We start from the raw sequence: 12,938 nt of genomic DNA, 5'->3' as shown, positions 1-12,938 counted from the left end.
GAAAATTACCAGAAATGACAGAAAGAAGAAACATCATGCCCACAATAGTCCAAATTATTCAGGAGATGGTTTAACCATTCCTAGTGCATATTAATCAGAGGGGCCTGGTTTATTTAGAGAGACCGAACATTGAGCACATAGTAGGTGTTTAAAAAATAAAAGCTATTGATTTAATAACCGTCTTAGTTGAGCAGGCATTTTCTGGCTGCCTAACATCAGAAAATTCTTTTCATAGTGGAATAGGAGAATGGCTTTGTCTCCAAAAAGAAAGATTTTTACTTTCTCCACCCCAGGCAACTAGAACAGGGTTTCCCAGCATCTTTCCCACACTGTGGTGCATGCATGTCAGCATTCTCGGTTAAACAGGATGAAGGTCAGGGCCCAGATGCTGCTGCTTATTATGAACAAAGACCCCAGGTCCAGCTGTCCCTAAAATAGATACCTTATTGATGAGAATGTTCCACACTAGATCATGAGCAACTCACCAGTGTCAGATGCTTCAGTCCTAAACTTCAGGTCTTGAGGGAAAGATGCCTAGGTGCAGGGTCAGTTAGATATCATTGCCACTCCTGAGTAGTAGTAGTAGATGCAAAATGCAGCAATTTGTCTTATACTTTGGAGGGACTATGCCAAACATGCCCTGGACCACTAGATGTCTAAAAACTTTACTGAAATGACAGATCCCTGAATCTTTGTAGGATTGATCTCCTCCTCTCTCTGGAGCACACATGTCTTAAAGGTCTCCAGCCCACTAGCCACTGCTTGTACATCGTATCCAACCAACATGATAAGATTGATGTAATGGACCAGTGTCCTGTCTCTCAGGTTATATTAGAACAGAGGCCAGGAGAATTAACATAGTCCTGAGAAAATGAATATTATTATCTGTCTCATGTGAATGCAAATTGTTTCTGATTCTCTTTTTAAGTTGAAATGAAAAAGATTGCATTCACCAAACTGATGGTGGCCTACCATATCCCTGAGGTCTTATTAGTCAGTTCTAGGAGGGATGCCACATCTGGCACAGCTGCTGCACTCAGGGCTCTTACTTATGAAGTCTACAGTAGCATTCAGTCTCCAGGATCTATCAGCTCTCTGCAGGGTCTAGACTGATGAATTATACGGGACCACCACTTCTACAATTTTTTTTTTTTTTTTTTTTTTTTTTGCGGTACGCGGGCCTCTCACTGTTGTGGCCTCTCCCATTGCGGAGCACAGGCTCCGGATGCGCAGGCTCAGTGGCCATGGCTCACGGGCCCAGCCGCTCCGCGGCATGTGGGATCTTCCCGGACCGGGGCATCGGCAGGCGGACTCTCAACCACTGCGCCACCAGGGAAGCCCCACTTCTACAATTTTTCAATGTTTAATGGGGATTCTAATCCTCCGCTTCCCAGGACGTGATTGCTTTTGATTTACTATCTTGGCTGAGGTGAGGAACAGTTTCAGAGTCATTCTCTTCTTCCCGCCATGATAGCCCTTACCTCAAAATCCAAGGAGCTAATGTGGGATTACTCCAATTGCCAAAACTTCCTTATGAGCTTACTATGAGCCAGACGTTAGACAGAATTTCATTTATTACCCGTCTCCTGTAGGCAGGGCTGGCTACACAATTTGCAGACCCAGTGAAGATGAAAATGCAGGGCCCCCTGTTCAAAGATCAGAAAAAAAAGTGCCATTCGTGGTACATATAAAGGTTTTCCTTTCTTCTGTGTGTTGTCTCTCAATTTGTCCTGGTGTTTTTCTTTGCTATTTAATGTAAGTAAATAAAAATTTGAAATGATTAGCATTAATTTTACCATTCATCATGCCAGCTTTCAATGCAAATATCAGGGAATCACCAAAATTACTCATTTGTATCTCATAGCTTATCCCTAAGGGTGCTTCAAGATGGCCACAAGAGGCAAATATAAGCCAGACTCAGGAAGGTTAGAAGGAGAGAAAAAGGATCCCCCCCAGACATGGAGCCAGACGATACAGGTTTTGCGGGTATGGAGATCCAAGCCATTCTTGAAAGCAGGACGCACACTGCCTCACTCTAGCCTGATGGCGCAGGGTTCTCCCTCTTGCCAGCCATGGATTGACGCACCACGTCCTGATAAGGGGCAGGGTGTGAGGAGGTTGAATTGGTGTCTTAACTTCTCAAGGCCTGCCACCCCAGCTCATGGCAGAGAAGCAACCCCAAGGATCTTTAAACCTTTGCCCCAGGACACGGTTGGTACCAAGATCAGGGGTGAGCAAGAGGCCTGGCTCTGTCAAGACACACCTCTGGCCTGTCACCCACCAGGTATACTATGGTACGTCCAGCCCAAGACAGCGACAGCTGCTTCCATGCCCTGCCCTGAGATGCTATGTGATGCTGAGAGCTGACCTTTCCTCTGCCCACGCTCAGTTCTTTCTCAGGTTGGAGGACAGCAGTGATTGCAGGACATGGAGGGGAAGGCTGGGTGGGCCCCGGAGGGCAAGCAAGCAGGGAAGCAGGTGGCAGAGGACTTGTCCTGAGGAGGCAGTGGTGAGTGGGGGTCGTGCTGGGGTCCACAGTCCCATTGGCCTTCACTTAATGAAACAAATTCAAAGTTAAATTATTAAGAGTTTCAAGGCAGCAATCGTAGAGCATTAACCCTGTGTGCAGGCCCTTCTGAGTATGACTTTATATGGCTACACTGGTCACATGGCCAGTGTAAGAATCTGGCCCCGCCCACAGGCCCCCACTCTAACAGGGGGACTGTGATGACACTTTAGACCTCTGGATATTGATATTAACTCAGACCCTGTAACCAATAATCCCCCCAATCCTGATATTCCCCCTTTCCCCAGAATAGTCACCCAGGTAAATGGTCATAGGTCCATTTAGGAAGGGACCGGGGAGAGCATCACAGTATGTGCTTGTCATGGTGCTACAGGGTGTTTCCTCCGAGGGACCCAGCCACTTCTGCACCAGTGAGTTCCGGATCTGAAAATTGGCTCAGGTATGGAACTGAACAAGGCTCATGGCTTTTTATGAGGGTGACAGCCCTCAACCTCCTGCCCCTCCATGCTTGTTTTTCTTGGTAATAGATATTAAGCATCACCCTTGCTGACTGTTCATCTATTTTCCCCTTCGGACATCATGTGCTATTAACCATCTCCTCAGCTCCCTGTGGGTCCATCTCCCTTGGTTACCTCTCTCACCTTGTTAGTCATTGCAGTAATTGTGGTGTCCTGGCTTCTGGTAGTTAAGGACCACCACTGGACCTCCATTATTTGGGTGGATGGGACATCATCCCCTGGGGCTATCACAGAGTCCACCTCTGTGATGGCCTCTCGGCAACTATCCCTGGCCTGCAGAGGAGGCCACCTCTGAACTTAGCAATGCTGTGCTCCTCTCACCAGTGCACTCCTGCTGGCCTTGGGGAATAGCGTGTCTTCAGGTGGAGCTTCTGGCCTTATATATTGTGGTAATCACAGCGTGCCTCATCTCTCAGCCCCTCTACTCCTTCCTCTACCATTTGCCAGGACGCTTTTGGCAGTTCCACTTCCCTGAGAGTTGACCATCATTTTTCCAGGCTTCTCAACAGCCATTCATTCCTAGGGTGAGTTTGCCTTATCCTTGTGTCCTTCCTGGAACGTTAAGTCCCATGTCCCCAGAATGTGCCCCCAAGTCAATGAATTCTTGCTTATCCAGTCTTGCTTTCTGGCTTCCTTGATCAAGCATCCTCAAAATCCAATCTCAGGGGTAGTCCCTTGGCTCCTGTTGCAACTTTTTAAGTGTGTGGTCTCTTTCCTCTCTTACTAGGCCCAGCATACCTCCAGCTGAGTTATGTGGAGATTTAACCCTAGATATTGGCTTGGAAGTCAGCAGAGTCAACATCTTCAGGGGGACCCATCCAGATGTCCCTGTCCTGTATTTCAGGGTCCCAGGTTTTCACACCAGGACTCTGTCCTTCAAGTAACAGATCTTCCTTGACTAAGCATTCAAACATCTCTGGAGCTCTTCAGTTCTCACAGTTAAGGCTTCAGCATGCCCTTTGATTGGAGTTGCCCTTCAGTCACAGGTGATGAGGGCCTCTGTGCAGGCTGCCGTAGAGGCCTGATGACTCTCATACTTGGGCACTAATTGCTTGTTAAATACTCCCACTCTCTCATTATCCTTCTTTTGGGTGTTAATGCAACTTAGGAGTAACCAGCCAACTCCCTAGTCTTTTAGGCCTTGTGCTCCCTTGTTTTTCAAATGTTTACATCATTGAACCTGCCACAGCATTCCCCTCCACCAGGACATTTTTTTGGGTCACCACTGATGAAATCTTTTTAGTGAGACCACCACTTGATTCCAGGGACCATCTGTGCCTCACCTAGCAACCATGCCTCTGTCCCCTTCTCCTGCCATGTGGGGGATGAGCCCATCTCAACTCCCAACTTTACTGTCTGTTTCTTCAGAGCACTCTCAGTGCCACTTATGCTGTTCTGGGTCCTCTGAGAAGGGGACACAAAGTGGATTTATTTATTTATATATTTAGCATCTTTATTGGAGTATAATTGCTTTACAATGTGTTAGTTTCTGCTGTATAACAAAGTGAACCAGCTATACATATAACTGTATCCCCATATCTCCTCCCTCTTGCGTCTCCCTCCCACCATCCCTATCCCACCCCTCTAGGTGGTCACAAAGCACCGAGCTGATCTCCCTGTGCTATGTGGCTGCTTCCCACTAGCTATCTATTTTACATTTGGTAGCGTATATATGTTAATGCTACTCTCTCACTTCATCCCAGCTTACCCTTCCCTCTCCCCATGTCCTCAAGTCCATTATCTACATCTACGTCTTTATTCCTGTCCTGCCCTTAGTTTCATCAGAATTAGAGTTTTCACCTTTTCTGGATATATACCAAGGAGTGGGATTGCTGGATCATATAGTAGTTCTATTTTTAGATTTTTAAGGAACCTCCATACTGTTCTCCATAGTGGCTGTATCAATTTACATACCCACCAACAATGCAAAGGGTTCCCTTTTCTCTACACCCTCTCCAGCATTTATTGTTTGTAGATTTTTTGATGATGGCCATTCTGACTGGTGTGATGTGATACCTCATTGTAGTTTTGATTTGCATTTCTCTAATGATTAGTGATGTTGAGCATTGTTTCATGTGTTTGTTGGCAATCTGTATATCTTCTTTAGAGAAATGTCTATTTAGGTCTTCTGCCCATTTTTGGATTGGGTTGTTTGTTTTTTTGATATTGAGCTGCATGAGCTGCTTGTATATTTTGGAAATTAATCCTTTGTCCTTTGCTTTGTTTGCAAATATTTTCTCTCATTCTGTGGGTTGTCTTTTCGTCTTGTTTATGTTTTCCTTTGCTGTGCAAAAGCTTTTAAGTTTCATTAGGTCCCATTTTTTTATTTTTGTTTTTATTTCCATTTCTCTGGGAGGTGGGTCAAAAAGGATCTTGCTGTGATTTATGTCATAGAGTGTTCTGCCTATGTTTTCCTCTAAGAGTTTTATAGTGTCTGGCCTTACATTTAGGTCTTTAATCCATTTTGAGTTTATTTTTGTGCATGGTGTTAGGGAGTGTCCTAATTTCATTCTTTTACATGTAGCTGTTCAGTTTTAAATGTGTGATGATTTATTAGGTAAATTTAAATGTGTGAGAGAAAAGCTCCTAGGGAAGGAGCTGGGGGATCCTGGGAGGAAAGTGTTAGACACTGATGCTGGTCTGACCCTAAATGAAGGAGGGAAAATGAAGGAAGGAAAGTTGGGTGGAAGTGTCTTAGATGATAGGGCAGTCCCAAGGGAAGTTTGGCAAAGTTGTTGGGAGTCCTGAGCCAATGGTACTCATCTATCATCTCCTCACAACCAGCCTATCTTAGTATTCTTGGTGTGCGCCGTCATGGGCTGGGAGCAGCAGGTGGGAGCATGGCTCAGGTGTTAATGCAGTGATGGATTGCAGAGCCCAGAGGTGAGGGCTCTTAGGCTTCATGCAGTCAGTGATCTGAGAAGCCCATTTTCTTGGCCTCCATAGTGACAGACAATCAGAATGCTCTACATCAGTAGCTGTACTCAAAGTGTTTTAGAATCAAGCCTCATCCACACTTCCAAAGAGTGAAAAGTAAAGAGCCCACTAGATTCCTGTGTACTATTCATACAAAAGTGATCACTGCTTCCATAATATTCTAGCCAACTGCATATCTTTAAAATCATTAATTTTATCAATAAAAACCTATTTCTAACATCCATTATGTTAATTAACAAAACTTTTGGCGTTAAATGGAGTGAAATATAACTGAAATGTTGTCTCTGAAGTGTGACCTCTTAATTAAACACCTCTGACTAAATGCTGACTAAATACCCCCAGAGTGTGTCTTCCTCCTTAGGGCAACAAGACATCCCAGGGTATAGAATAAAATAAACTAACATAGACTTACAGCGCTCACTGAATATACACTGAATCATGTTAAAGCAGATTGGAGATGATAATGATACTCATATCTGGCAGAAATAAGTAAGATGGAGGAAAAATGGCTAAAATCTTGGAAATATTAAACTAGTTCACATATAACCCTTAGAACCCCAGCATAAATGGTAGACATTATTATTTTTATTACTCACCATATTACGACTTTGTAGAGTTTTATAGTTTTACGAAGGCTTAGATGCTGTGGAACAACCAGGATTTCCTCATTTCTCTTTGCCAGCACATGAACAGAAGCGAGCAGAGAATGAAGATGGTAGTTTCCATGTTAGGAAAAGAGGGCTGAACCTTTTCACGTGCTTAACTTATCCAGGATGTGCATGGACAGGTAGCTGGATTAGGTGAGCACTGTAAGGGAAGGCTGCAGCCCTGACTCTGTGCATAGGTGTGTCATAGGAGGAGAGCCAGGGAAACACCGATCCTTTCAGGTGGAACTTCTGATTGATCAGCATCTGTGTGTCGATATAACAATGAATATTTACACAGGGCTTTGCAATTTATAAAGCTTTTCCCCGCAATACATTGTCTCATTTAATCCTCATAACCCTATAAGGCAAGTAGTACTTTTATCCCCATTTCCTAGGTAAAGAAATATGACTCAGATGAAGTGAGCTGGCTAAGGTGTACAGAGTCATTTACTGTGAAGCCTGAATTGGCACCCCATTCTCCAGGCTCCCAGAGCCACGTTCATCTCACACATGCCAGCACTAGTTAATGCTGAGGATACAGCTATGATTAGGACACACTCTGTCCTCCCAAAGAGTCTTTTCTACAAGAATTCCTTGAGAATATTTGACGCTGCTAGGAACTCTGAGAAGATAGAGAAAAATATACATTATGACCTTTCCCCTAGAAGAGTTTACACTCTAAACGGTTTTCTGTTTTTGTTTTTACTTTTTGTTTTGGAACAATTTTAGATTTACAGAAAAGTTACAAAGATGGTACAGATTCCCATGTACCCTTCACCCAGCTTCCCCTGATGTTACATCTTACATAACCAAGGTACGTTTGTCAACCCTAAGAAATTAACACTGGTCCATTAGTATTAACTAGACTATAGATGTGATTCAGATTTCTCTAGTTTTTTCCTCCTACGTCCTCATTTCTGTTCCAGGATCCAATCTACCATTCCACGCTCCTTAGTCTCTTCCAACCTGTGACAGTTTCTCTGTCTTTCATAACCTTGATCTTGATACTGATCAAGAAAGATAAGATTTTGCGGAATGATTTTCAGTTTGTTTGGTGTTTCTCTCAGGATTAGACTGAGGTTATGGATCTGAAGGAAGAATACACATAAATGATTTGCCACCTCATCACGTCCTGTCAGTGGGTACCCCATATCAACATGACTTATCCCTGGTAATGCTAACCTAGAACACTTATATAAGGTGGTGTCTGCCAGGTTTCTCTACTGCAAAGCTGCTCTTTTTTTCCTCCTATACTCTAGTCACTAGAATTGAGTGAGTCACTAAGTCTAACGCACACTCAAGGGCAGGGAATTAAGTTCCACCTCTGGAGAGAGGAGTATCACGGAATTTAGGACATATGTTAAAATCGCCACAGTATGAATACATATTTAGGGGAAAATAGTTTGAGGCTGTGCAAAATATCTTGTTTCTCCTTAAGGTTTCATCCATTCATTTTAGCCTTCCTCAGTGGATCTTACCTGAGGCAATTATTACTGTGCTGTTCTCATGGTGATTTTCTATTTCCCTCATTTCTTTTACACTCATTATGGGAAATGGTCTGTAAAGAAGATTGATCCTTTCCCCCCAACTTATTTATTCAATTAATCATTTATCTATATCAATATGGATTCATGGGTATTTATTTTATTATTTGTGTTCAATACAATACAGTTTATTCTTTGGGTACGATTTAATACAATTTTTATTTTGTTCTTCAAATTGTTCTAGCCTTGGCCACTGGGAGCTCTTTTCAGGTTGGTTCATGGGTCCTTTTGACATTCCCCATCCTTTTTTGGCTTAGTTTTGAACACATTTTTTTTTTTTTTTTTTTGCTAGTATATGATACTCTAGGCTCATCTTGTGTTTCTCCAAGGAATCCTGATTTCTTTTATTGGAGAATGGTATTTAGAAACCAAGCCCTGGTCATTTAAGTTGAGCTTGCTGCTCTTGGAGTATCATTGCTTCTGGGCCCTTTTAGTAGACAGAGCTAGGAAAATATGTATGTCTACTAACCTACATGTACATGCATCTCTTTCCATGTGTATATTCATTAACTTAAACGAGCGTTTATGCTGATGTCTCCAACTCCAACCCAGCACCATGGGGCTCACTCTAGCACTCCACTTTTGCTTTTTTTTTCTTTCTCCAACACTGTGAAAGCTCAAAGGAATTTTGAAAGCTGGAAAGATATCCTACAATCTTGTGGTTGATGAACTGTCTCTGAGTGGAAGAAATAGAAGTAGAACAAGAGACCAGAGGACCCATATGGGGGGCTATAGGCAACCCTATTGTGTAGGACAGATTTACCCAAACTGCAGACTCTTTGGGGATGTTAAAGAGCATTCAGGGGAAAAAAAAATCCACATTTAATCAAAACATTTATGTTGAGGTTATCCTCTGGGTCTTGCTCCTCCATTTCATCACCAGAGCAGCCCCAAGTAAATAGCACGGTCTTTTTTCTAGGCCCTGGCTTAGAATCCTACCTGTACAACCCCCTTATTTTATAGGTGAGAACACCTGAAGCTCAGAGAGGAGAGGCTCTCACCCAAAGTCACACAGCAATTCAGCAGCAGAGCCAGCAGGAGAGCTCAGGTCTCCCAACTCCGAGGCCAGTGCTCTTCTGAACAGCAGAACATGGCAGTGGGAGATGTCCACTGTAGATGTGGAGTACAGACCTCGTTTAATTCTGACAAGGGTCTTCAGCTACCATGATAAAAATGGACACTTTTTATTGAGTGCTTCTTCTGTGGTAGGCACTAAGTTAAGCATCAATATCTCCTTAAATATACCAACCTTACAACGCAGGTATTACTATTTCCATCCTGCAGATTAGCAAACTGAAAGTGGAAAAATGTTCAGAAATTAGCCCAAGGTCATAGGCAGAGCTGGGATCCAAGCCTGGACCCATGAAGTAACCACCAACTCCTGACTCCCACACCAGCTTGTTGCTGAGCCGCGGAAGCTGCCTCCACCATCCTGTAAGGAAGGGATGTGTGTCTCCATCATTGCTGGGGATAAGCAAACACTGGCCTGGAAAAAGCTAATTGACAGTAGCCAGAGATGCCTTGCAAAGCTGCCACACAGAGGCAGGAAACGCGCTGGGAAGCTGTGCAAGCACTTCTGCCTGCTGCCCTCTCCTCTTTCTCCTCCTTATCAGCCTCGTCATCCCCCCTCCCCCACTTTTCTCTCTCTCTCACTCACACACACACATACACACACAGACATCATACACACGTACCCTCCCTTGCCACTGTGACTCTCCCCCTCTCACTTGCCCAGAGCCAACCATCTTCAGCTCTGCATCCTTAGTAGGTCATTGGCGAAAACCAGTCTTGGTGGTGCAGGGTTATGAACGGATTAAGGGCTTAGGAGTCCGGAAGATCTGGGTTCCAAGTCCACATCTGTCCTTTATGAACTGCCCCTCCAAGGGAGTTGTGTGTGACCTGGGCAAATTACACAACCTTTATAAGTGAGGTAATAATACCTGACTTGTAATATTGGAGTCAATGGAAAACAGACCTTGAATTTCTCTGCTGCTTCATCTCCCGCTCTCCTGCCCTCAATCCAAGCTGTTGACATTTTTGCTGGGATTATTGCAGGAGCCTCCTAACGGGCCTTCTCATCCCCTCTCTTGTTCCCTTTCAGAATTGCCATGTGGTACCCAGGAATAATCTTTTAAAAACATAAATCTGATCATTAGAGCTTCTCCCCAAGGTTATCAACAAATAAATGCCAAGTGTTTCTCACCGCACTTAGAATTAAACAGCCATCCTTATCACGTAAGGGCCTTTGTGATCTGGCCCTTGCCTACCTCTCCACTCACCACCCCTTTCCAGAGTCCTCTGCAGGCCCACTCTCCCTTCTATCATTGCCTCCTAAGCAGAGGCTCTCTCCTGCCTCAGGGATCTCTCACCTGCTGTTCCAGACTCCTGGGATTCCCTTTCCCCTCTTTTCACCTGGTTAACACCTACTTATCCTTTAAGTCTCAATTTGTCCTCCTAAGAGAGGCCTTCCCTGAATGCTCTGTTTAAATCCAACCCCCTCTTTCATGGTCTCGTGTTTCTCTTCCTTCATAGTCCTTATCACAATTTATAATCGTGCATTTGATTATGTGATTCCTCATTCAATGTCTCTTCCCATAGGTGGAGAGCAGGGTGTCTCTTTGTTCCTTTTTGTCTATCCCTGGGGTCAGTCGTGGTGCCTGGGACAAAGTAGATACTCAAGAAATATGTGGCGTGTAAAGCACAGGTGGGCACACAGCGCAGCTTTTTTTTTTTTTTGTACGCGGGCCTCTCACTGTTGTGGCCTCTCCCGTTGCAGAACACAGGCTCCGGACGCGCAGTCTCAATGGCCATGGCTCACAGGCCAAGCCGCTCCGCGGCATGTGGGATCTTCCCGGACCGGGGCACGAACCCGTGTCCCCTGCATCGGCAGGCGGACTCTCAACCACTGCGCCACCAGGGAAGCCCTCACAGCGCAGCTTTAATAGATCTTTGTAGCTGTGGTCCCCCTCTTCCCTGGTCTGGTGGACACACCAGACGCAGCTCTTAGCAGTGGGCCCAGTCCCTCCCTCATCTCAGTTCCCCAGCCCTGTGGGGCTGGCTGGGTGCGAAGGCCCCTCTGAGAGCAGGAGCTGCCTGTTGGGAGTGGGGCGGGGCCGCTGGGGAGCAGGCCCCCATCAGGCTCAAACCCTCCCTGTTCTTTCTTCCCCACTGCAGAGAGCAGTCCCGCCCCTGCCAATGCCAACTGAGCTGGGGCTTGTTTGGTTGTACATGCTGCTAGGCAACTGGCCTGTTTTTGCTTATTTACCTCCCCTGGGCCGTTTCACAACACTCTGTAATAGGCTCTGCTCACTCTGGTGCACATCTGGATTGCGTTAGCCTGTCAGAGCCCCCTCTGCACAGAGAGCTAGTACTTGCCCCAAGTCACCGAGAGGGACCGCACGCTCCAGCTGCCCAGCCTCCATGGTGTGGGACCAGCCAGCCTCGCCCTTCACTCGCCCAGCCTCGCCTCCCCTCTCCGCCCTGAACCTCCTACTCCTTGTTTTCAGCAGTGTACACATTTCAAAGCCTGAAGGTGGTGGCCCTTTGAAAAGGAAAGGAATGATGGGCCTTCAAGGAATACTAGAGTAGGAAATAAGTTTAGAGAGAGTGAAGTCTGAGCCCCCACATGGCTACGACTCTCCTCTCACCCACAGAGAGGGGAATTGACTTACCCAAGGGGACACAGACAGACAGGGGCAGATCCAAGACCAAGTTCCTTGGCATCTCCTCTTTCATCCTGGAGCCCTCCCACCAAGAAGACCACCTTGGGGATAGAGGGGGGTAAATTGGATGTTATTAGGTTTGAAGGAAATAGTAGGTTTACCCCTCTCCCCATCAAACTCAAAAATTTCTGGAGGGGTTTCTGTAAAGGGACTATAAAAGAGAGTTGGACGTTTGGTAGATGTCTCTTTAGAGAGAGAAAGTTTCTGATTTCTTTATCTACCTGCAGAGGACGTATTAGCCAAAGCAGGGCAGGGGCAGGGACAGGTGAATGAAGTAGGGTTGTTTGGGAACAAACATGGGGCACCTCTCCCTGTGCCTTCCTTCCCATTGTTCTAGCAAACACATCACACTCAGAGTAAAACCCAAGATTCTGACATGGCTTATAGGGCTCTACACGACCTGGCCCTGTTACCTCTCCGACTCCATCCTCCCCTCCCCTGCCCTTGTACATTCAACCCCAGTGATTTGTGCCAAGAAAGAGCAAGAAGCCTTCCTCGGGGTGGAAGCAGCCAGCCTCTGGGCAGAGCTAGATGAGCAGAGCAAGGATTGCGTTTCTCTCCTGCTTTCTCTGTAAGCCAGGCCCCTCTGGGCAGAGAACAAAATGCCCAGACAAAACACACACTGTTTTATTTTTCTCCACAGCACTTACCTGCTCCTGACATATGGTTACATTTCTCATTTACTGTCAGTCTTTTCCTACTGGAATGTGAGCTCCTTGCAGGCAGGATCTTTGTTCTGTTCATTGTTATGTCTTTGTACCTAGAACAGTTTTACATGAAGACTGGGCTCCATAAGGATTTGTTTGAATAGATGAATGAATGGATGAATGGATGAATCAGTCTGTTTTTCCTCCTCGCTTGTTCACATGGTGATATTTCCTTACATCTACTTCTCCCCTACAAAATGAAATGCTGTCTGAGGGCCCCTGCTTTCTCTCCCAGCTCACTGGGATGCTCCCATCTCTGAGCTTTTGGACCACATGCTTTCCCTCTGCCTGGAATGCCCCTCCTGGTCCAATGGATGGAATGTCCATCCCCAGGTG

The 12,938-nt window shown here is 45.5% G+C and overlaps 1 long non-coding RNA gene across 1 annotated transcript; it reads right to left on the bottom strand.

The window, feature by feature from the left end:
• Positions 1 to 1,556: 1,556 nt before the first annotated feature.
• On the bottom strand, positions 1,557 to 6,708 carry LOC132420764 (uncharacterized). Its single transcript, XR_009518426.1, has 2 exons — positions 6,579 to 6,708; positions 1,557 to 1,746 (listed from the first exon to the last, which is right to left on the bottom strand). It is a non-coding gene; the product is annotated as an uncharacterized lncRNA (long non-coding RNA).
• Between the last annotated feature and the right edge of the window lie 6,230 nt (positions 6,709 to 12,938).

This window comes from Delphinus delphis, chromosome 1 (assembly GCF_949987515.2).
Source record: "Delphinus delphis chromosome 1, mDelDel1.2, whole genome shotgun sequence".
NCBI classification, from domain to species: Eukaryota; Metazoa; Chordata; class Mammalia; order Artiodactyla; family Delphinidae; genus Delphinus; species Delphinus delphis.
Note: the sequence above shows the minus strand (reverse complement) of the source record. Positions and strands in the feature narration are given on the sequence as shown.